Raw genomic sequence first — 23,557 nt, forward strand, 5'->3', positions numbered from 1 at the left:
TCTCTAAATGCCCATAGATCCTATCTCTAAGAATCTTTTCCAACAGCTTTCCCACCACAGACGTGAGGCTCTCTGGTCTATAATTATCTGGACTATCCCTACTACCTTTTTTGAAAAAGGGGACAACATTCGCCTCCCTCCAATCCTCTGGTACCATTCCCGTGGACATCGAGGACATAAAGATCCTAGCTAGAGGTTCAGCAATCTCTTCCCTTGCCTCGTGGAGCAGCCTGGGGAATATTCCATCAGGTCCTGGGGACTTATCCATCCTAATGTATTTTAACAATTCCAACACCTCCTCTCTCTTAATATCAACATGCTGCAGAACATCAACCTCGCTGATATTGTCCTCACCGTCATCAAGTTCCCTCTCTGTGGTGAATACCGAAGAGAAGTATTCATTGAGGACCTTGCTCACTTCCACAGCCTCCAGGCACATCTTCCCACCTTTATCTCTAATCGGTCCTACCTTCACTCCTGTCATCCTTTTGTTCTTCACATAATTGAAGAATGCCTTGGGGTTTTCCTTTACCCTACTCGCCAAAGCCTTCTCATGCCCCATTCTTGCTCTTCTCAGCCCCTTCTTAAGCTCCTTTCTGGCTACCCTGTATTCCTCAATAGACCCATCTGATCCTTGCTTCCTGAACCTCATGTATGCTGCCTTCTTCCACCTGACTAAATTTTCCACTTCACTTGTCACCCATGGTTCCTTCACCCTACCATTCTTTATCTTCCTCACCGGGACAAATTTATCCCTAACATCCTGCAAGAGATCCTTCAACATCGACCACATGTCCATAGTACATTTCCCTGCAAAAACATCATCCCAATTCACACCTGCAAGTTCTAGCCTTATAGCCTCATAATTTGCCCTTCCCCAATTAAAAATTTTCCTGTCCTCTCTGATTCTGTCCTTTTCCATGATAAGGCTAAAGGTCAGGGAGCGGTGATCACTGTCTCCCAGATGCTCACCCATTGAGAGATCTGTGACCTGACGCAGTTTGTTACCTAATACTAAATCTAGTATGGCATTACCCCTAGCTGGCCTGTCAACATACTGTGACAGGAATCCATCCTGGACACACTTAACAAACTCTGCCCCATCTAAACCCTTGGAACTAGTCAGGTGCCAATCAATATTAGGGAAGTTAAAGTTACCCATGATAACAACCCTGTTATTTTTGTACCTTTCCAAAATCTGCTCCTCGGTATCTCTGCTGCTACCAGGGGGCCTATAGAATACCCCCAGTAGAGTAACTGCTCCCTTCCTGTTCCTGACTTCCACCCATACTGACTCAAAAGAGGATCCTGCTACATTACCCACCCTTTCTGCTGCTGTAACAGTATCCCTGACCAGTAATGCCACCCCTCTTCCCCTTTTTCCCCCCTTTCCATCCCTTTTAAAGCACTGAAATCCAGGAATATTGAGAATCCATTCCTGCCCCGGTGCCAACCAAGTCTCCGTAATGGCCACTACATCATAATTCCATGTATGTATCCAAGCTTTCAGTTCATCACCTTTGTTCCTGATGCTTCGTGCATTGAAGTACACACACTTTAGCCCTTCTACCTTACTACCTTTACACCCTTTATTCTGCTTATCTTTCCTCAAAGCCTCTCTATATGTTAGATCTGGCTTTACTCCATGCACTTCTTTCACTGCTCTATTGCTCCAGGTCCCAACCCCCTTGCAAATTAGTTTAAACCCTCCTGAACCATGCTAGCAAACCTACCAGCAAGGATATTGCTCCCCCTCGAGTTCAGGTGCAACCCATCCAATCTGTACAGGTCCCACCTTCCCCAGAAGAGATCCCAATGGTCCAAAAATCTAAAACCCTGCCCCCTGCACCAACTCCTCAGCCACGCATTCAACTGCCATCTCCTCCGATTCTTACCGTCACTATCACGTAGTACTGGCAGCAATCCTGAGAATGCCACCCTTGAGGTCCTGTTCTTCAGCCTTCTGCCTAGTTCCCAAAACTCACACTTCAGGACCTCATCCCTCTTCCTGCCTATGTCGTTGGTCCCAACATGTATTACGACTTCTGGTTGCTTTCCCTCTCGTAACAGGATGTCATGCACCCGGTCAGAGACATCCAGGACCCTGGCACCCGGGAGGCAATAAACCATGCAGGTTTCCTTCTCACATCCACAAAGTCTCCTGTCTGCTCCCCTGACTATAGAGTCTCCAATGACGACAGCTCTCCTCTTCTCCATCCCATCCTTCTGCACCACAGGGTCAGACTCAGTGCCAGAAGCCCTGCCACCGTGACTCACACCTGGTCGGTCATCCTCGCCAACAGTATCCAGGATGGTAAACTTATTATTCAGGGGAATGGCTACAGGGGTGCTCTGCACTACCTGTCTACTCACCTTTGCTTTCCCCCCCAGACTGTCACCCAACGACCTGCTTCCGGCAGCCTAGGTGTGATTACCTCCCTGTAGCTCTCATCTATGACTGCCTCATTCTCCTTTATGAGTCGAAGGTCATCCAGCTGCTGCTCCAGATCCTCACACGGTCTTCCAGATCGCCCAGCCGCAAGCACTTCTGGCAGATGTGACTCTGCGGGAGAGGGGAGTTCCCCCAAGACTACCACATCTCACAGGAGAGGCACATCACTGTCTCAGGAGGCATTGTAAAGACTAACTGGGAACAAGCTCGTCCTCCACCTCTTCTCATCGAAGCCTCTCGAGTCAAAGCCTCAAATCTCCACTCTTTCACTGGCGCACTCACTCACTGGCCGCTTTCCATGAGAAGGAGGAAAATGGAAGCGAGGATAAAGGAACCATCAGAGATCAGCAAGAGCAATCGTTTGGTCCTGGAAGAAAGACTGGAATCCCCATTCTCGTCAAAGGGATGAAGGTAAAAATGATAGTTTAAATAGATCTGTCCATGTGTACATGTAAGAATTTGGGAATAAATGTATAGGCACAACTGCTGTATTAAGTTTTTTTATATAAAGGGGACTGTGTTCCAAAGACTTTGGGGTTCTGGAATATCCAAGTTGTAGAAGGCTACTGATGAAATGCTGAGAACTGGGGCTAGTATAGATGAGGTGATTGAAATGATGGGTGGAAGGGTCTGATTCTGTGTAGATCTCTCGATGACATGTCAGGCATCACAGACCCTTTGTTTACCTGCAGTCTCCCACCCACCTTCATTATCTAACTGCCCCTTCCCCCGGTACGGGACAGTGGAGAAGCAGTTAGAGCAACGCTCCACAGGGCCAGTGATCACCGATCAGGGTGCAGTTCCACTGCTCTCTGTAAGGAGTTTGTACATTCTCCCCAAAACTCCATGGATTTCCTCCAAGTTCAATTGAAAGCTTCCAATTTCCCCCCTTCCTGGTATCGATTGTGCAGAGGAGTTTCACCAGGATGCTACCTGGATGACTTTAACCCATCCTCATGTAGTCTTATGAGGAGAGGATGAGCACATGAGGGCTTTTCCCTTTGGAGTGAAGGAGGGTGATAGGATTGTACAAGGTCATAACAAACATAGATCGAGTGGATAGCCAGAGATATTTTCCCAGGGTGTGAACGGCAAATGCCAGGGAGTGTACACAGAGAGTGGTGTGTGTGTGGAAACACCCCAGGGGTGGTGGAAGAGGCAGATGCATTAGGGACATTTAAGAAATAGCCATACAGAGCACATGAATGATAGGAAAAGGGGGTGCTCTATCTGGGGAGAAGGTTATATTGATCTTAGAACTGGTTAAAAATTTGGCACAATACTGTGGGCTGAAGAGCCTGTAGTGTGCTCTAGTGTTCTATCTCACTCATTGCAATACCTTTCCCTCTCCTACACATTAACACCCTCCCTCTCTGCTCCACTGCTCTCCCCCACCTTCCTAACTCCTGACCACTTACCCCTACCTCACCAGATCCTCACTCTCCTCTGGTCTGTTCCATCCCCTCCATTCCACTTCCCCTTCACTACCCACTCCCCCCAGCCTCCACTTCCCTTCTGCTGTCACTCCGACTGATGCGTCCTCTCTGTGTTCCTCCCAAGGTCTCATCGAGGACAATGATATTAAGACCATGCTCAAGGGTAGTCACATGCTGAAGTTCAAATCCAGCTCGTGGATGAAGACAAACTGCAGGAAGACTGTTGGACGCTGTGGTACAATTCCAAAAAGATCCAGGAGCCAAACATGTGAGTGTTGCTCAAGTCTTGGAGGGATGGTGTGATGGCAAACGTACTTTAAAAAGTTTACAAAAATTGTCTTGGGCACCAACAATTGCAGGTATTAGTCCTTGATTCCTGGTATGGCACCATGCTCAGGCCAGTAGAGTTACTGTCTCATTGCACAGTGACCTGGATTCTATCTTTTATTGATTCTATTTTATTTGGAGATAGAGTACAGACAGGTCCTTCTGGCTCAATAGGCCACACCATCCAGCGGTCCACCTGTTTAACGCCAGGAGGACAATTTACAACAACCAATTAACCTACTAACTGGCCAGTCTTTGGACTGTGGATGGAAACCGGAGCACCTGGAGGAAACTCCCACACTCACAGGAAGGACATGCAGACTCCATACAGACAACACTGGAATGGGTGCAGAGGCTGCCAGGGGTGGTGGCGATAAAAGATCAAGATCAGCTTCATTTGTCACACGTGCATTGAAGGTAGAGTGAAATGTGTCAAATCAAATCACCAAAGGTTGTGCTGGGCAGCGCACAAAAGCATCACCATGTCCTGGTACCAACACGGCATGCCCACAACTCACTAATCTTACCTGAATATTTGCAATGGTAGCACCAGGAGCATGGCGACAATTGCAGGCTGTGTCCGGCACATCCTCGAACTGTATTGCTTGTTGATGCAAATGAGGCATTTCACTGTTTGCTACGATGTACATGAGACAGAAAGCTCATTTTACCTTAAATCCCAGAGGTTGGATTATAATCTGCCAAACAAAAGGAGCGAACTAGGACGAGTCTCAGCAACTCTGCCAATGTCACATGACTCCTGAGAGTCAATGCCACAGCCACCATCCATTCAACCACAGAGTCCACCAAGCTCGTCCCATTCGCTCACTTTTGGCCCAAATCCCTCTGAACTTTTCCTAAACATGTACTTAACCCAAATGTCTGAAATATTATTATTCTACCTGTCACAACTCCTTCCTCTGGTTGCTCGATCCATGTGACAACACCCTGGTGTCCCTTTTAAATCTTTCCCCTTGCACTATAAACCTCTGTGCCCTAGTTTTTGGTTCCATGTTCCTGGGTAAAGATTATGTGTATTCACACTTTCTGTGCCCCCTCATCATTTTCCTCACCTCACTTTCCCAACGTTCCAAGGAATAAAGTTCAAGTTTGAGTTTGTTGCCATATGACATTATGTACAACCAAATGAAACAACATTACTCTGAACCACAGTGCACCCACTGAATATATCACTCTGACACATAGACACAAGGTGAGAGTCTGAGCCTGCCCAACCTCAGACCCTCGAGTCCTGCCCCCCCCCCCACATACACACACACACACACACACACACACACACACACACACACACACACACACACACACACACACACACACACACACACACACACACACACACACACCTCGCTTGCAGGATTCATCCTGATGGAGGATGTTGGCCTGAAGTGTTGACTCTATTCCTCTCCATAGATACTGCCTGACCTGCAGAGTTCCTCCAGCATTTTAGGGCACCACAAGAGCAGAGGGGTTTGTGCAAAGCTGTTGTTGCTCAGGTTGGGGAGTGGGCAGGTAATAATTCAGAGATTCAATACAGAATCCACTGATAATGAGTAAATACATTAACCACTTATTTACAAACAGTAAAACAGATGATCAAACATCTATGCCAGCCTGAATTACAAAACCAATATCAATAAACATTCAGTAACTCATCAAACTCAACAGGTATTTTGCTAAAACTCACCAAGCTGAACAACTACAACTACAAAACTAAACATTCCACAAACAGGTTCCTAGCTAGGGAAACAAGGGGTGGTAGAGGGAGGATTTCCATATGGGATGGTTGTGACGAGTGCTGTACCACAGGGGTGAGTGCTGGTGTCAGATTGTTCGGAAATTGCCCAAGTGTGGAGAGAGATACACACAGACTTTAATACAAATATTTCATGGTTTTAAGAGAAAGAAGAACAATAACCACTAGCCAACATGGCCACTTACTAAAACTCTCAAATTGAAAGTTAAACGACAACACCACAGCGGAAAGGAATATGTAAATACTAAACGAACACCACTCATTTCCAGTGACTGTCAAAACAAGACAAGGACAAAGGTAAGCACGGAGCGTAACATTGCTGTGCTTTGCTCAGTCTCAACAAGGCTACAATGAAAAGAAGGGAGTTAAATACCACTATAATCAATCAGCTGGAATGTGCATATTCACGAGCACAATTAATGAACCCGCTGCACAGCCTGACCGCGGGGGTACGTAGACCCTGCAGTAGAGTCCGTGGTTGTGACAGCCGGGCACATTTTCGTTTGTCATTTGGGAGGAGAATGGGCTGCCAGTGGTGGAGGCGGAAATGATAGGGTCTTTTAAGAGACTCCTAGACAGGTACATGGAGCTCAGAAAAATAGAGGGCTGTAGGCTTTCTATGTGTCTGCGTAACACACAGAGCACCATCGTTCAGTGAAAACCAACTCAGACACATACAGGTGGGGGGGGGGGGAGGATGGTTATTACACTGTCCAGGTACAGTCAGGGTGTCCCACAAACACACAAATGAACACTTTATAGATCGAACTAAAATGTAACAATAAATGAACTTCAACTTCCCACCATACTCCCACAAACGCATCTTAAAACAAGAACAATAAATAAATGCTGGCCACCTGGTAGGATGGGGTGAGAAGTTGACCATGTCCCCTCCCCACTCCCCCACCGGAGCGCCACTACAGATATATATATAGATTGAGATGCATTCTACATTGAATTGGAATATATATCGAAGCAAGGATGAGAGTTGTGCATTTAATATTGCAGTAATATTTGAGTATTATTGTAAACATACTGTATTTTTGATTAAACATTCTTTGTTGGGGTTCACGTGATGTCGTGCCATTGATCGGGCGCTTTCCTGAATAACTCCTACAAAAAGCTCTTCACAACCTATTTATAAGGCTCTCATATAACCTTAATAAAAGCAATGGTTAAAAGGAAAAATCATGGAAATCCTACTGGCGCTATCGCTGCCGGCCTTGCACTCCCGGAAGCGTCTGGAGTTGAGGGACACGGGAGCAAGGGTGATGAGGCCTGCTCGTCGGATAGATCCTCTGAGCCTGTGGAAGGTCCGAGGACGGCTGCAGCGCAATGCAGTGACGGCTCGGGTAGTGACTGCGAGGCTGCAATTCATGAGTTGGCTGATGCAGTCCGGACTATAACTGGTAGGATGGACAAATTCAAGAGCCATTTAGACCTTATCATGCAAGAATCTAAGGAAATGAAGCAGACTTTGGAATCTTTAAATTTACGAACCCAGGATTTAGAAAATAATATGAAGGATGTTGTGAATAGATTATAAAGCCCAGAAAAAGAAAAAGATTCCTGGAGAACTGAGAAAGTAAAAATAATGGATAAACTCACGTCTTAATAAGCTGGTAAGGAAGGCGGGCTCTGTCGTGGGCAAAGTACTGGAGAGTTTAACATCGGTAGCTGAGCGAAGGGCGCTGAGTAGGCTACGGTCAATTATGGATAACTCTGAACATCCTCTACATAGCACCATCCAGAGACAGAGAAGCAGTTTCAGTGACAGGTTACTATCGATGCAATGCTCCTCAGACAGGATGAAGAGGTCAATACTCCCCAATGCCATTAGGCTTTACAATTCTACCGCCAGGACTTAAGAACTTTTTAAAAGCTATTATTAATGCTTTTTGAGACGGTGATTTAGATGCATATCATATTTTTTTACTGAGTTAAGTATTGTATGTAATTAGTTTTGCTACAACAAGTGTATGGGACATTGGAAAAAAAAGTTGAATTTCCCCATGGGGATGAATAAAGTATCTATCTATCTATCTATCTAAACTGGACTCAGTTGAAAACTATAGCAGAAGAAATAATATCAAAATAGTGGGTTTAAAAGAGGAACTGGAAGCAAGAGACGCAGTAACTTTCTTTCAAGAATGGATTCTCAAAGTTCTGGGGAAAAAGCATTTTGACAAAGAATTCATTATAGAAAGAGCCCACAAGACTTTAATCCGCCGACCACCTCCAGAGCAAAGGCCCTGCTCTATACTTATATGCTTTTTGAAGTATCAAGATAAACAAAAAGTATTACGAGCTGCAGCAATAGAGACCAGAGAGAGAAATGGCCTATTAGAGTTTGAAGGGGGAAAAATATTCTTCTTTCCAGATATTAGTGTGGCCTTGTTAAGAAAACAGAAAGAATTTGACTTAACAAGGAGGTTATCAAAGAATAAAGGTCTTCAATATTCTTTATTATATCCAGCAAAGCTGAGAATTACTCTGTCGGATGGAGGGAGGAAATTTTTTTACTAAACCCCAGGAGGCGATAAACTTTATTCAAAAAATATCTGAGACATCGTGATTCAGAATATTCTTCTGGAACAAGAGGCCTAGAAAGATGTATCTTGGACAAAGTATATGAAGAAAATTATTTGATTTTCTTTATTAATATAGTTTAATTTTAACAACATTATAATCTTGAACTTCGAATCTATATGATTATGGATGAAGACTATTATGATTAGAAATATTGATTATGGATGGTCTTTTTGAATTATACTACTTAGGAACTATATAGCTCATCTAATTTTGTTATAACTAGTATGAATAGCTTTGATTATATAGATATCATCTCTTGATATGTTTAATTTTTGGTATGCTGGATATGTACTGTTATAATATTTAGGGTTATATTTAGTAAGTTTCTTTGAATTCTCCTCTTTATTTGGATATTTTGCTATATTAATGATATTTACTTTCAATATTATAGATTATGTTAGATATTTAGTAATAACGGGTGTGGAATATAATTTATTTTTTCAGATGTTTAATTAAGGAGTTATTGGGGGAGTGGATAATTTTTTCATCTCTTTTTTTTTAAAAAAAGATTAATTATGTTATATGTTAAAGAACGTCCATCTTTAGTGCAATGTTTATCGGACCCCACAGTAAGAGGGGTTAAGGCGCCGTGGACTTGGAGCGTCAGTTGGGAGGGTTTTTCTCCCTTTCTTTTTCTTTTTTATATTTCTTTTTTTCTTTATTTTCTTTCCTCTTTGGTTTCCTTTCTATTTTCTATACTCTATTGAGAATGGCACCAAATATCTCAGTCACTCAAAGAAGTGGGATTAATTTGTACGTTTTTTATGGGCAGGATTTATCAACCAATAAAATCTGATAACTATGAATAGAGCAATTAAATTTTTAAGTCTTAATGTTAATGGGATAAATGGACCGATAAAGAGGAAAAAGGTCCTGGGATATCTTAAAAAAATCATATTGATATTACCTTTCTTCAAGAAATTCATCTTACAGTGACAGAACATAACAAAGTAAAGAGAGGATGGGTTGATCAAGTAATAGCATCTTCCTTTAATTCTAAAGCCAGAGGAGTGGCAATATTGATAGGGAGGAATTTGCCAGTGAAGGTGGAGGGTACTATCACAGATCCGGCCAGGAGATTTGTTATGGCCAATTGTCAAATATATTCAGAATCCTGGACACTTTTGAATTTATATGCCCCCAATTATGACGATGAGAAATTTACCCAAAATATTTTTTTGGAAGTTGTTCAAGGAAATGAAAAGATCTTAATTGGAGGGGATTTAAATTTTTGTCTGGATCCAATTTTAGATAGATCATTTAAAAAAGTTGTGAAGGTCAGGGCAGCAAAAATCACCCTGGCCTTCATGAAGAACTTGAATATAATAGATGCTTGGAGATGGCAGCATCCAAGGGAAAGAGACTACTCTTTCTATTCAAAACAATATGATTCCTACTCTAGAATTGACTTATTTCTAATATCAGCTAAATTAGAAAGCAGGATCATTCAAACAGAATATGCCACTAGACTACTCTTGGACCATTCACCTTTAATTTTATCAATTGAAATGCCTGATAAACAAAAAACATTATATAGAGGTACCGACCAGAGAGGATGCAATATTAGATCGCCTATTAGGAAACGAGTTAGGAGAGGTGACAAAAGTGTGTGTAGGGGAACACTTTGGTTCCAGTGATCATAACACCAATAGTTTCAACTTGATCATGGATAAAGATAGATCTGGTCTAATTTTGCATTTTTAGTTTATCATGCTTTACAATTTTCCCTGTTTTTTTTGGGGGGGGGGTTCTGCTGTGGAAAAGAGGAGCATGAGATTCACAAATATAAATTCTCAGTTAAATTGATAAAAATCCCTGGTTATAAAAATCTTCTCTGTGAACAAAGGTTTGGGAGCAGAATCTTTTACAAATCACGGTATATTCTCCCTGCCAGAGCTTCTACTGTAACTTGCATTTTGCCACATCAGCAACACAGACAAAATGATGGGAGAGCTCAGCGAGTCAGGCAGTCCTGAACAAGGGCATCAGCTCCAAACATTGACTGTTTATTTTCTATCACAGACACCTCCTTGCCTGCTGACTCCTCCGAGCATTTTGTGTGTGTTCCTCAAAATTTCTGGGATCTGCGGATATTTTGTGCAGAATTTCTGATGCATTTTAATTATTAGGGGAAGTGCTGAGTTTCTGATGTTATCTTTGGCAGTCTGTCGGGATAGGGTGACTTGTCTCCAGTCCAGTTTTGAGGAGCAGGAGATGTTTGTGTGTAAATGCTTTAATGGTGGGGCTACTAACATATACAAGCTGAACAGAGAGAGAGGTCCTGGGCCAATGGCAAGAGGTCCAAGAAACTGGAGATAAGCCATTATTGTGCACAATCGCAGGTGTGAATGCAAACACAACACATACACACGCACACACGCACACACACACGCACACATGCACACACACTCTCACACATACGCACACACTCACTCACAGGTATATGTACACTTAAATACACAAATACACACATGCTTATGCACAAACACACACACACACACAGCATTATTATACACAGATACAAACACTTACTCTATGTGTGGACACACACAAGTAGGCACAAACACAAAACTTTTTCCACTCCCTCGTTCGGACCGACCACCCTTCCTGAGTCTCCCCTAACTGTACCATTCAAACTCCACCTACTCTTGGTGCCTCTCCCTTTCATTCACTGACTTCCCAGCTGGTGTCTCTGCCCGTTTCCACATCTCAGGCTCTGCAGGGCTTTTTACCGAGACTAATACTTATATTTTCCCATGTTTGTTTTCATAAATAGGAACTTATTTACTTTGATGTCTTGTTTTTATATATATATATTTACAATCATTTATTCAGCACAGCTATACGTATATATTTTTTGGAGCCACCGGAGTTTTGGGTTGGGAACGTTAGATTTAGTCTTCAGCCTCCCTTGGCTGATTTCTCTCTTTGAGGGGAGGGAGGGGGAAATGGATTCTTCCAGAAAGCTGATTGGATGTTCTTACTGTTTTATTTATTCGCGATCTACATGTCTGTGATTACCTTTTATACATTACTAAAGGATACTTGATGGAATCTTTTATTAATATACTCAGTTTTAATGTGAAAGGTCTAAATAACCCTGTTAAACGAAATAAGATTTTCTCTTATATCCGGAAACTTAAAACTCGTATAATCTTTCTCCAGGAAGCCTATCTTTGTAAAGATGATATTTCACGTTCTTTCAAAGGATGGAAGGATATACATTTTCACTCACCCTCTCAATCTAGATCGAGAGGCATCTCTATCCTGTTTGATCAGAATGTATCCTTTATTCAACATGTAATTTCTGATACAAATGGGCGCTTTGTTATTGTTTTGGGTAGTCTTGAGAATAAACTAATGGTATTTGCGAATGTATACGCTCCAAATAAAGATGATTCCTTGTTCTTTGAATATCTTTTCTCTTTTTGCCTGATTTGAATCAGTATTCCTTAGTGATGGGTGGAGATTTTAATTTTTGGCTTGACTCTATATTAGACCACTCTTCAAGTAAAACCCCTGTCACTAATAAATCAGTCCTACTTGTTAAATCTTTTCTATTTCAATGTGGTATTCTCGATGTGTGGCGTTTTTTGCACCCCCAAGAAAAGGAATATTCATATTTCTTTCAGGTTTATCATATGTACTCTCGGATTGACTACTTTTTTATAGATAGAAACTTGCTTCCACTGGTTCGATCCTGTGATTATAAGGAGATTGCTTTGTCTGATCATGCACCTGTGCTTCTGGCTTTAAGATTACCTGTTTACTCTGTACCAAATAGAAGTTGGCATTTTAACTTATCATTGTTATCTGATAAAAAAATTTCTAAAGTTTTTGGAAAACCATATTACTTTTTTCTTAAAGAAAATTTTAAAGGAGATACTGCTGGTACTATAGTCTGGGTTACTTTTAAAGCCTATATTCGTGGAGAAATTATCTCTTACTCTACCTATATAAAGAAAAAAGCTGACAAAGGAAGGTCTGACAGCAGCAATATTAAAAGATCTTGATCAAAAGTATGCCCTATCTCCATATCCAAGTATATATAATAAGTGGATTGAAATCCAATCCAAGTATAATCTTCTGCTGACTTACCCAATTGAACGACAGCTGTTGAGAGATAAAACTCAATTTTACATTCACGGGGATAGAACAGGTATTTTATTAGCCAATTGCTTAAAATCTTTTACAGTTAATCGTCAAATCACAGAAATTTTAAAAGATAATGGTACTAAGATATCCGACCATTCTGAAATTAACAATGTATTTAAAGACTTTTACCTTAAGTTATATCAGTCTGACTCTTCTTCAGATGATACCTATATGAATGCTTTTTTCAGTAATATCAACATTCCTACATTGTCTGCTGATAGCCTAACACAGTTAGATCAGCCTATTTCCAATGAAGAACTGGCTGAGGCTATATGTGCTTTACATTCTGGTAAGACCCCAGGACCTGATGGCTTTCCTGGGAAGTTTTATAAAACTTCCACTACGTTACTTACACCTTATTTATCCTCTGTTTTATCAGAGTACTTTAAATCAGGTAAACTCCCTCAATCTTTTTATGAAGTATTTATTTCTCTTATTCTTAAAAAAAAATCCAGCTGAATGTTCTTCATACAGACCGATTTCTTTATTAAATGTTGATGCAAAAATTTTATCCAAAATCTTAGCTCAAAGACTTAAAAATATTTTATCATCTATTATATCACATGACCAGACAGGATTTATTAAAAATCGTTACTCATATTTTAATATACGTCAGTTGTAGTGTTCTCGCACAGGTGTAAAAGAACTCTGAACTAAACACCAAGCTTAAACCAGTCAATGAGGCGGTCCCAGTAAGATTAACCGTTTACTGTTCACTCTTCCACATTAACGTATGGTGAAAACTGTTGATAAAACAATACAAAATATATACAGTATTTGTTTCCTTCTTGATATCACATTTACATCATAAATACTTGCAAAAGTAAAACTACAACAACTATATTACATTAAAGTGCAACATACAGTCAGAATCTACCTACGCCATCAACTGCTTTAAATACACTTCAACACAAACTATCCGCAACTCTTTAAGTAACAAAAGCATAAACTTTATCAACCGTCATTACTTTTAACAGATTCAGCGTTAACATTTTTAATTCAACATATCGATTATCTCATGAACTTACAGCGTTGCTTCACTGATGTTTCTAGTGCGTAGAAAGAAAACCTTTCTCACGCTGATTCTGCACACATGAGCCCCCTCCTTCCCGTTTCTCCAAACCGGTATTTTCCCACAAGACGCGGCGAAACCGGGTGTGACGTCATCGCATGCCACAATATATCACAGACAACGAATTTACTTTAAGCAATCTTAACTTTAACTAGAAAACGATAACAAACGAATTACTAAAGCGAAAATATAATAAACTAAACAAATGCCATAAAGGCAACACACTCCACGCCTGACCTTCGTAAGGTCACAATGAACATAATACAAAACTTCAGTCTCTAAATCAGTCATTAGGTAGAAGTAGAATGACTTCTGCAACTGGCCTTTGGTAAATTTTCACATCACCTTGGTCAGAAGTTTTCAACTCAACCTTCCTGACATGTCCATCCCTACTAGGGAATGTGGCAGTGATTCTGGCCATTGGCCAGCTGTTGCGGGTGATTTGCTTGTCCCTGAAAATCTCCAACTTGAAGATTCCTGTGAGGTTCTGTCCACTTTTGTCTGTGTTGCAACAAAGGTAGATATTCATGTCTCCAACGAGACCAGAACCGATTTGCCAGAGCCTGGACCTGTCTCCATTGCTTTGTGTACAAATCCTTATCTGAGAAGTCCCCTGGTGGAGGGGGAGCTCCTGCCTTCTGCGTAAGGAGCATTGATGATGAGAGTATGAAGGGGTTTTCCGGGTCAGAAGACACAGGTAGGAGTGGTCGTGCATTTATAATGGCTGTGACCTCTGCCATTAGTGTGCACAGTACCTTGTGGGTCAATCGGGTGCGTTGCTGCAGAAACATTGAATCAAGAATTCTTCTGGCAATACCAATCATCCGCTCCCATGCGCTTCCCATGTGAGAGGCATGTGGTGTGTTAAACTCCCAGTTGCATCCCTGCTGACTGAGGTACTTTTGCACCGTTTTGTCCATCCCCAGCTCCTTGGACGCTCCAACAACGTTCATGCCGCAATCAGGCCTTAACTATTTTGCAGGGCCTCTTAGCGCAAAGAAGCGCCTGAGAGCATTAATGCAGCTGGATGTATCCAAAGATTCGATGACCTCAATGTGTACCGCTCTTGAACTCATGCAGCTAAACATGATGGCCCACCGCTTGCTCTCTGCTTGTCCTCCTCTGGTGCATCTCATAGTGATAGTCCAGGGACCAAATACATCGAGCCCCACAAATGTAAAAGGAGGGCAGGCTTTGAGGCGTTCTGGTGGGAGGTCCACCATACGTTGAGCTTCCAACTTGCCTCGCAGTTTCCTGCAGGTTACACATTTATGAAGTACTGAATTGATCAGTGTTTTACCTCCCAAGATTCACAGTCCCGCTGCCCTGATTGCTCCTTCCGTCAGGTGACGGCCCTGATGCTTTACCTGTTCATGGTGATGGCGAGTGAGCAGTAAGGACACATGACTGTCTTTGGGCAGGATTACTGGACTCTTTTCTGCAGCTGGAAGTTGGGAGTGTATTAACCGGCCTCCAATGAAGATGATATCGTTCTTCAGGATCAGGTTGAATTTCCTCAAAGGGCTGTCCTTTGGTATTGGTTTATTAGCTTGGAGAGCCGAAAACTCCCCTGCAAAAGCTGCTCTTTGAGTTGCTTTAAAGATGACGTCCTTTGCCTGGGCCAATTCGTCCACAGTGCGAGGTAAGTTACATTTGTGCCATAAGAAATGGAGGAAATTGCGATGGCCCTCCTGTACTAAGAAGCAATGGAACATCTTCTGGATGTCCGCTAAGATTGCGACCTTCTCCTTCCGGAAGCGCAGCAGGACCCCGAGAAGGGTATTGTTAAGGTCGGGGCCTGTAAGGAGCACGTCATACCAGCGCACTGAGCACTGGAGTCAAAGACCACCCTGATCTGATTGGGCTTTTGTGGGTGGTAAACCCCAAACGTTGGGAGGTACCAGCACTCCTCGCCTTCCCTCAGTGGCAGTGCTACTTCAGCATGTCCATTAGCGAAGATCTTCTCCATAAATGCTACGTATTGTTGCTGCATCTCAGGTTTCCTTTTCAGGGTTTTTTGCAAGGACGTGAACCGCTTGACTGCCTGCTCTTTGTTGTTTGGCAAGCGCTGGCGTGGTTCTCTGAAAGGTAATGGGGCGACCCAATTATTTGCTTCATCTCTGAAGACCTTGGTGTCCGTTATTTTTAAGAAAATGGCGTCTTGAGCTGATGGAGCAAGTTTATTATCATGCTCAGTTTGAGCGAAGACTGACTGACCCAGCATCTTGTCGGTTACTTTACATTTGTTAAAGCCTTGTCGTGCTTCCTTGATACACATGAAACTTGTGCAGGGTTGAAAAATTGAATGGCAGCCGCTCTCTAGCACATTGGTCTTGAGTGTGTTAACTGTCGGTTTGTGTACATTGCCAAGGCACACCTCTCCTATCACCACCCAGCCCAGATCCAGGCGTTGCGCAAAAGGAGCGTTGTGTGGTCCGTTGACCTGCTGCCTAACCTTGTGCACCTGGAGAACATCTCTTCCTAATAGCAGGAGTATTTCTGCTTTGGATCCAGTTCTGGGATGTGCTTGGCAATGTGGTGGAGATGTGGCTGGTGTAGCACTGCACTTGGCGTCGGGATCTCAGTGCGGTTATTCAAAATTGCATTGCACTCTAAGAGTGGAGGGAGACAGATAACAACTTTACCATCCAGGGACTCGAGCTGGAAGCCTTCTTCCTTCCTTCCATAAGTTTCCACGCTGCCTGAGCAAGTTCTAAGGTAGTATGGGAACTGATTACTCTCAATGTTGAACAAGTCAAAGAACTCTGGACTAGTGAGCAAATGCTCTGATCGTCCAGAATTACGTAGGCTTTGATGGCCTTGTCTTTGGCTCCCTTAGTGAGGCAGATCTTTGAACAAGAACGGCTTGACTGAGCTTGACCGCAAACTTCTGTGCAGCTCAAGCTGACAACCGTTGTCCTGGAGTGATCCTCTCCCTCCCCGCCGTCCTGTTGTGGGGGTGAAGGAGCGTTGTCGGTTCGCGGTAACGGGCCGGGATGCATGGCCCCATTAGTGTTATTACATTCCGGGCACTTCACGGCGATCGTACACTCTCTAGCAAGGTGAGAGGTCGAGGAACAGCATTTAAAACATATTTTTTTCTCCTTGAGAAGGGCCATTCTCTCTTCAAGGGGTTTTTTCCTAAACGTTCTGCATTTTTTGAGGGGGTGGTGTTTGTTATGCAATGGACAATTCTTGCTAGGGTCATTGTTAGTTGTAAAGGCTTCAGTTTTACACACTGAGACAAGTTTATTAATGTTGAAATTATTCAAAGTGGATTTAACTGGCTTGGTGTAAATTGTACTGCTACCTGGACTCATGAAGCTAGGGTCGTTTCGCTTCTTCGCCTCCTTGCACACAAACCTAGTGAAATACTCAAAGGGAGGAAATGGACTATCGTTCTCTTCCTTGTACTCTGAGCCAAGAGACACCCACCTTTCCTGCAGCCAAAATGGAAGTTTGTCCACGATTTGTCTAATCCCGTATGAAGTATCTAGGTATAATAGACCAGTTAAATAGCCATCTTCTTTGGCACCTTGAATCTCCATGAGAAAATCTCCGAGCTCTCTTAACTTAGTGTGGTCCTTGGCTGACACCTTAGGAAAATTTTCCAGACGTCAGAATAGTGCCGATTCAATAATTTCAGGGGCTGCATAGCACTCCCGAAGTCTCTCCCATGCTTTGCGTAAGGCTAGTTTGGGGTTGTTAATGTACACTGAACGTATGCGTCTCACCTGTTCGCATGATTCTTTTCCCAGCCATTTTGCCATAAGATCCAACTCTTGGGTTGCTCCGAGCTGGACTCAGTGGATAGCATTGGCGAATGAGAAGTACCATGCACGGTAATTTTCAGGTTTATCGTCGAACTGGTATAGTCCTGAAGTGACGAGATCTCGTCGTGCTAAATACTGTGCCATGGGTTCAACTGCAAGTGGCATGCTGGCTGGGGGAATATGTCGGCGGGTATATGACTGAGGGTGTACATTTGTTATGGAATTTGCTGTTCTGAATTCAGCCTTTGCCTCTCTTCTCGCCAAATCTGGTAAGTTTGGTGTCGAGAAGTATTTGTTATCAGCCCTTTCATTCTTGAATTCATCATGGAGTTGCAAGGGTAAATTGTCTTCCTCAGGTGAATGTGATGCAATTGGGCCTCTCTGAGACTCCTCGTGAGGTGGGATGTTAGCATATAAGTATGGAGAGGAAGAACGAATCTTCAAGTCCATTTGAGATCGGACATAGTCGCTTGTGCGTTCCAATCTGGTCTTTTCTGAAGTAGATTTTATGTCAACCAGAACATGAATTTCTTCAGCATTTTCTATTATCTCTGCTTCCACCCTGGCATCCTCTGCTTCTCGGTGTAGCGTCAGCACTTCTAACTCTGACTCTATCCTTACCTTTTCCAACTGGTTTTCGGCTTCTCTGGCAGCCTTTTCCATTTCTCTGGCCGCCTTTTCCATTTGGTTTTTGGCTTCTCTGGCAGCCGCTTCCTTTTTCAATTTTGCTTCTTGTTCGGCGTACAACGCTCGCACCTTGGCGGATTCTGCCTTAGCTCTTGCATGGGCAGCCTTACTTGTTGATGCCCTACTGCCCCTGGCGCTGGATGGCAACGACTTGATGCTGGATCGAGTTGTCATTGCAGCGTTTGAAACACCTGATAATGCCGCCTTTTCACTGTAGTGTTCTCGCACAGGTGTAAAAGAACTCTGAACTAAACACCAAGCTTAAACCAGTCAATGAGGCGGTCCCAGTAAGATTAACCGTTTACTGTTCACTCTTCCACATTAACGTATGGTGAAAACTGTTGATAAAACAATACAAAATATATACAGTATTTGTTTCCTTCTTGATATCACATTTACATCATAAATACTTGCAAAAGTAAAACTACAACTATATTACATTAAAGTGCAACATACAGTCAGAATCTACCTACGCCATCGACTGCTTTAAATACACTTCAACACAAACTATCCGCAACTCTTTAAATAACAAAAACATAAACTTTATCAACCGTCATTACTTTTAACAGAATCGGCGTTAACATTTTTAATTCAACATATCGATTATCTCATGAACTTATGGCGTTGCTTCACTGATGTTTCTAGTGCATAGAAAGAAAACTTTTCTCGTGCTGATCCTGCACACATGAGCCCCCTCCTTTCCATTTCTCCAAACCGGTATTTTCCCACAAGACGCGACAAAACCGGGTGTGACATCATTGCATGCCACGATATATCACAGACAACGAATTTACTTTAAACAATCTTAACTTTAACTAGAAAATGATAACAAACAAATTACTAAAGCGAAAATATAATAAACTAAACAAATGCCATAAAGGCAACACATCGGTTATTTAATGTGATATATTCACCACCCAAAAAAATATCAGAGTATATATTATCCTTAGATGCAGAAAAAGCCTTCGATAGGATTAAGTGGAAATATCTTTTTAAGACCTTAGAAAAGTTTAACTTTGGGCCTAATTTTATTCATTGGGTTAAATTAATTTACTTGTCTCCTCCCGCTCAGGTTATTACTAACTCTCAAATTTCTAAGCCTTTTAAATTACAGCGGGGAACTAGACAAGGTTGCCCTCTTAGTCCTTTACTTTTTGCTTTAGCTATAGAACCCTTAGCAATAGCATTTCGAGAATCTAAGGACATTTCTGGTATACTAAGGGAAGGTATGACTCATAAAATTTCGTTATACGCTGATGATATTTTACTTTTATCTCTAACACTGAAACTTCTTTACCTTCGGTTCTTTCTTTAATTTCCCAGTTTAGTTTTTTTTTCAGGATATAAGCTGAACTTACATAAAAGTGAGCTATTTCCTTTAAATGACCAAATGTCATCAAATGCCAAATTTCCATTCCAAGTTGTTACAAATCAAATTACATATCTAGGTGTAGCAATTACTAAAAACTTCAAGAATTTATTTAAAGGAAACTTAAACCCCTTATTGAATTATGTGAAAAAGATGCTTTCTAAATGGTCTCCTCTTTCTTTATCCCTAATTGGCCAAATTAATTCGATTAAAATGAAGATTCTTCCTAAATTTTTATATCTTTTTCAGGCTTTACCTATTTTTATTCCTAAGACCTACTTTGATTCTTCAGATTCAATTTTAACATCTTAAATTTGGAATAATAAACAAGCTAATTTAAATAAAGTTTACCTACAAAGAAATAAAGAGATGAGTGGATTAGCCCTACCCAAATTTAGGTTTTACTATTGGGCTGCCAATATAAGGAATATTACTTTCTGGTCCTATTATATTTATCGTAAAGATTGCCCATCATGGGTCTCCTTAGAAGTTAATTCTGTAAAAAATTCCTCTATTGTCTCTCTTCTTGGATCATACTCTTCTTTTTCAGCAAATAAAACAACAAATAACATAATTGTCAAGCAAACTTTAAGGATTTGGTCTCAATTTAGAAAATGTTTTGGTTTAGCGAATTTTTCATTATCATCTCCCATTCTCCTTAATTATTTTTTATCCCTTCCATGAATGACAAATTCTTTAAGGATTGGGATGAACTAGGTATTAAGTGTTTTTGGGACCTGTTTATCTCAGGATCTCTTGCTTCATTTGACCAATTGTCAACTAAGTTTGCACTCCCAAAAACCCATTTTTACAGATACCTTCAAATTAGAGATTTCTTACGTTTCCAATTAACTACTTTTCCTATTGTTACGTACCTGTGACACGTGACAGTGGTGTACTTGTAACGTGACAGGTGTTGAAGCTATACTGGACTTGAGGTAATGGTCTTGTGATGGTGGAGTGACGTCATTTTCCCGCCGGTAGAGGTCATGTGACAGGTTTTTTTTTACAGGGTATAAAAGGAGGACCCCTCCCTGTGAGGAGGGGCAGTTCGTGGCTGGATTTGCCATGTTGACTTCATGCTACTGCGTGATTTAATGTTATGACGCAGTTTAGTTGAAAGATGGAGTTTTATTTAATGCCTAAAGTTTAAAAGGTCATTGCCAGCAGTTTCTTTATAATACTGCTAGTTAAAAATCAGTGGAGAGTGAAGATTGAAGTTTGGGAGTTAAAAGATCGAGGAAAGTCTATTTCGATGGTGAAACAGGCTCGACCTTGTTTGATCCTCATTCGGAAGGAATTCGTTGACTGTGCTCATGTTAATCCCTGTGAAATAGCAGAAAGGATTGAGTACAGTGTTGTAAAGGAAAGGTCAGTGCCTTTAAGCCGTTTCATTTTTCATGTTCGTAAATTCTTCGTGGGAAAAGTAGTTCGACTGGGAATCGCAGCAAGACGACGTGAAAGAGAATTTAAATCCTCTTAAAAAGTCTCTCCCTAAATGGACTGTAAGCATTTTGAATTTTTGCAATACTACTTTGAAGAACTGTTTTTGCAACATCGCTTTAAGAACTGTTTAAGCTTCATTGCTTTAAGAACTGTTTAAGCTGCCACACAGCAGCTGACTTCTGGTTACGTGAGTGGTTTGTTTACTTTTGGGGTTTGTTTTTCAGTGTTTAATAAATGTTTTATTTGTTACAAAAACCTCTGCCTCACTCATATATTTATTGTTGCTGAATCCATAACATAAATATGGGGGCTCGTCTGGGATGAATCATTTGAGGTTAAATGCTTGTTAAATTTTGAATCGGTGTTTTGGAAAAGGGGAATACTCGATTCTTTTGTTTGATTGGCTTGTGAGTGGTATTTGGCAACAATGAATATTGATGAGTTTCTGGCTTCGCCAGACGCAGAGTTGTTAGTGAAGGCGAAGAAAACTGAGGTGTCTGAGATAGCTAGTAGATTGCAACTTAAACGTATGTTGAAGTCTATATCAAAGGCTCTAATACAGAGAAAAATCACGTCACACTATGTGGATTCGGGTGATTTTGATGAATCAATTTTAGAGTTGTTTCCAATAAGTAATATGGAGATGCAGTTGCAAATTGAACAAATGAAGTTGGAACAAAGTAAAGCAGAATTGGAGCATTGTAGGTTAGAGGCTGATAATAATAAAAGGGAATTTGAATATGCGATGACGGAATTAAGGTCTGGCAATCAGTCTTCTGGTTCTAGAAAACTGTTTGTTGCTAGTCATGAAATTAAATTGGTCCCTCCATTTAGTGAAACAGAAGTGGAAAGATATTTCCAACATTTTGAAATGATTGTTCAGATTTCAGAGTGGCCGAAAGATAAATGGTCAGTGTTGTTACAGAGTGTAATTAAATGCAAAGCACAACAAGGTTATACAGCTTTAACTGTTGCTCAAGCACTTGATTATGATATTGTGAAAAAGCATATTTTGAAAGCATACGAATTGGTCCCAAAAGCGTATAGGGAAAGATTCAGAAGTTTGAAGAAGTCTGTGGAAAAAACTTATGTGGAATTTGCCTATGATAAACTGTGTGTTTTGAGAGATGGGTTTCCTCTAAAAATGTAAATGGGGACTATGATACATTGAAAGAGCTGATTTTAATGGAGGAATTTAAAAGAAGCATCCCTGTTGAAGTAAGGACCTACTTAAATGAGAAGGATACTGATACATTGCAGGACTCTGCTAGATTAGCTGATGAGTATGTTTTAATCCATAAGAATAAATTTCCTCAGGGCAGAATTTTTAAGAGGAAAAATAACACGGGGACTCAAGGTAAATCAGAAATTAAATCAGAAGTTAATGAGAAAGGTAAGGAGGAAGGAAAACATATGAAGGAAAAACAGTTTGGTCTTATTTGTAACTATTGTAAGAAACCTGGCCATGTAATAGCTAACTGTTTCAGATTGAAAAAGAAAGAGAAGGAAGCAGTTCCAGTTGCTTGTGTGCAACATATTGAAGCACCTGTAAAATTACAGGGTTCGATAAACACAAATGAGGTTTTGTTAGAGTCTGACCAAGTTAAAAAGGGATATGATCATTTTATAACTGAAGGGTTTGTATCCTTGAAAGAAGGATCTACTCTGGTGCCAATAAAAATCCTTAGGGATACTGGAGCTTCTCAGTCACTGATGTTAGACAGTGTGTTGAAGTTTAATGAAGAGTCTGATGCTGGTGAGGTAAATTATATACGAGGTGTTGGGAGTGATTTTATGCCTGTACATTTACATAAAGTAAATTTAAAGTCAGGGTTAGTTACAGGATTTGTTAAAGTAGGATTACAGCCTAGCTTACCTGTGAAGGATATTTCTTTATTGTTAGGTAATGACTTGGCAGGTGGACAAGTTTTTCCTGAAGTGCATTTGACAATGGAGTCAGAGGAACCAGAGATGAATTCTAACACAGATTCTTCCTGTGTTGTGACTAGAGCTATGGCTAAAAAGATTGATGTGCAGAATGAGGTTGTTACTCATGACTGTTCAACTCAGGATTCGAGTTTTGAGGATGTGTCAGAGACTTTCTTACCTTCGTTGTTTGAACAAGATTCTTGGAATAAGTCTGACTATGAAGATTTATCTCTGTCTCGGAAGGAGATGATAGCAGAGCAGAATAGAGACCCTGAGATTATAAAATTAAGAGAACAAGCTCTACTAGATAGTGAAATTGAGAAGGTGCCAGTAGGATATTACTTGGAAAAAGGAGTGTTGATGAGGAAGTGGAGATCTCCTACAATTCCTGCAAGTGAGGAATGGAATATTGTTTACCAGGTAGTTGTCCCTAAAGTTTATCAAAATGTGATTTTGACTTTAGCTCATAGTGTGCCTTTAGGTGGACATCAAGGGGTAAGGAAAACTGTGGACAAGATTTTAAAACATTTTTACTGGCCTGGTCT

General features: G+C 41.2%; 1 pseudogene; it reads left to right on the plus strand.

The window, feature by feature from the left end:
• Positions 1-23,557, plus strand: part of LOC140731499 (cytochrome P450 2D6-like) — a 74,675-nt pseudogene that overhangs the window by 38,878 nt on the left and 12,240 nt on the right.

This window comes from Hemitrygon akajei, chromosome 8 (assembly GCF_048418815.1).
Source record: "Hemitrygon akajei chromosome 8, sHemAka1.3, whole genome shotgun sequence".
NCBI lineage: Eukaryota > Metazoa > Chordata > Chondrichthyes > Myliobatiformes > Dasyatidae > Hemitrygon > Hemitrygon akajei.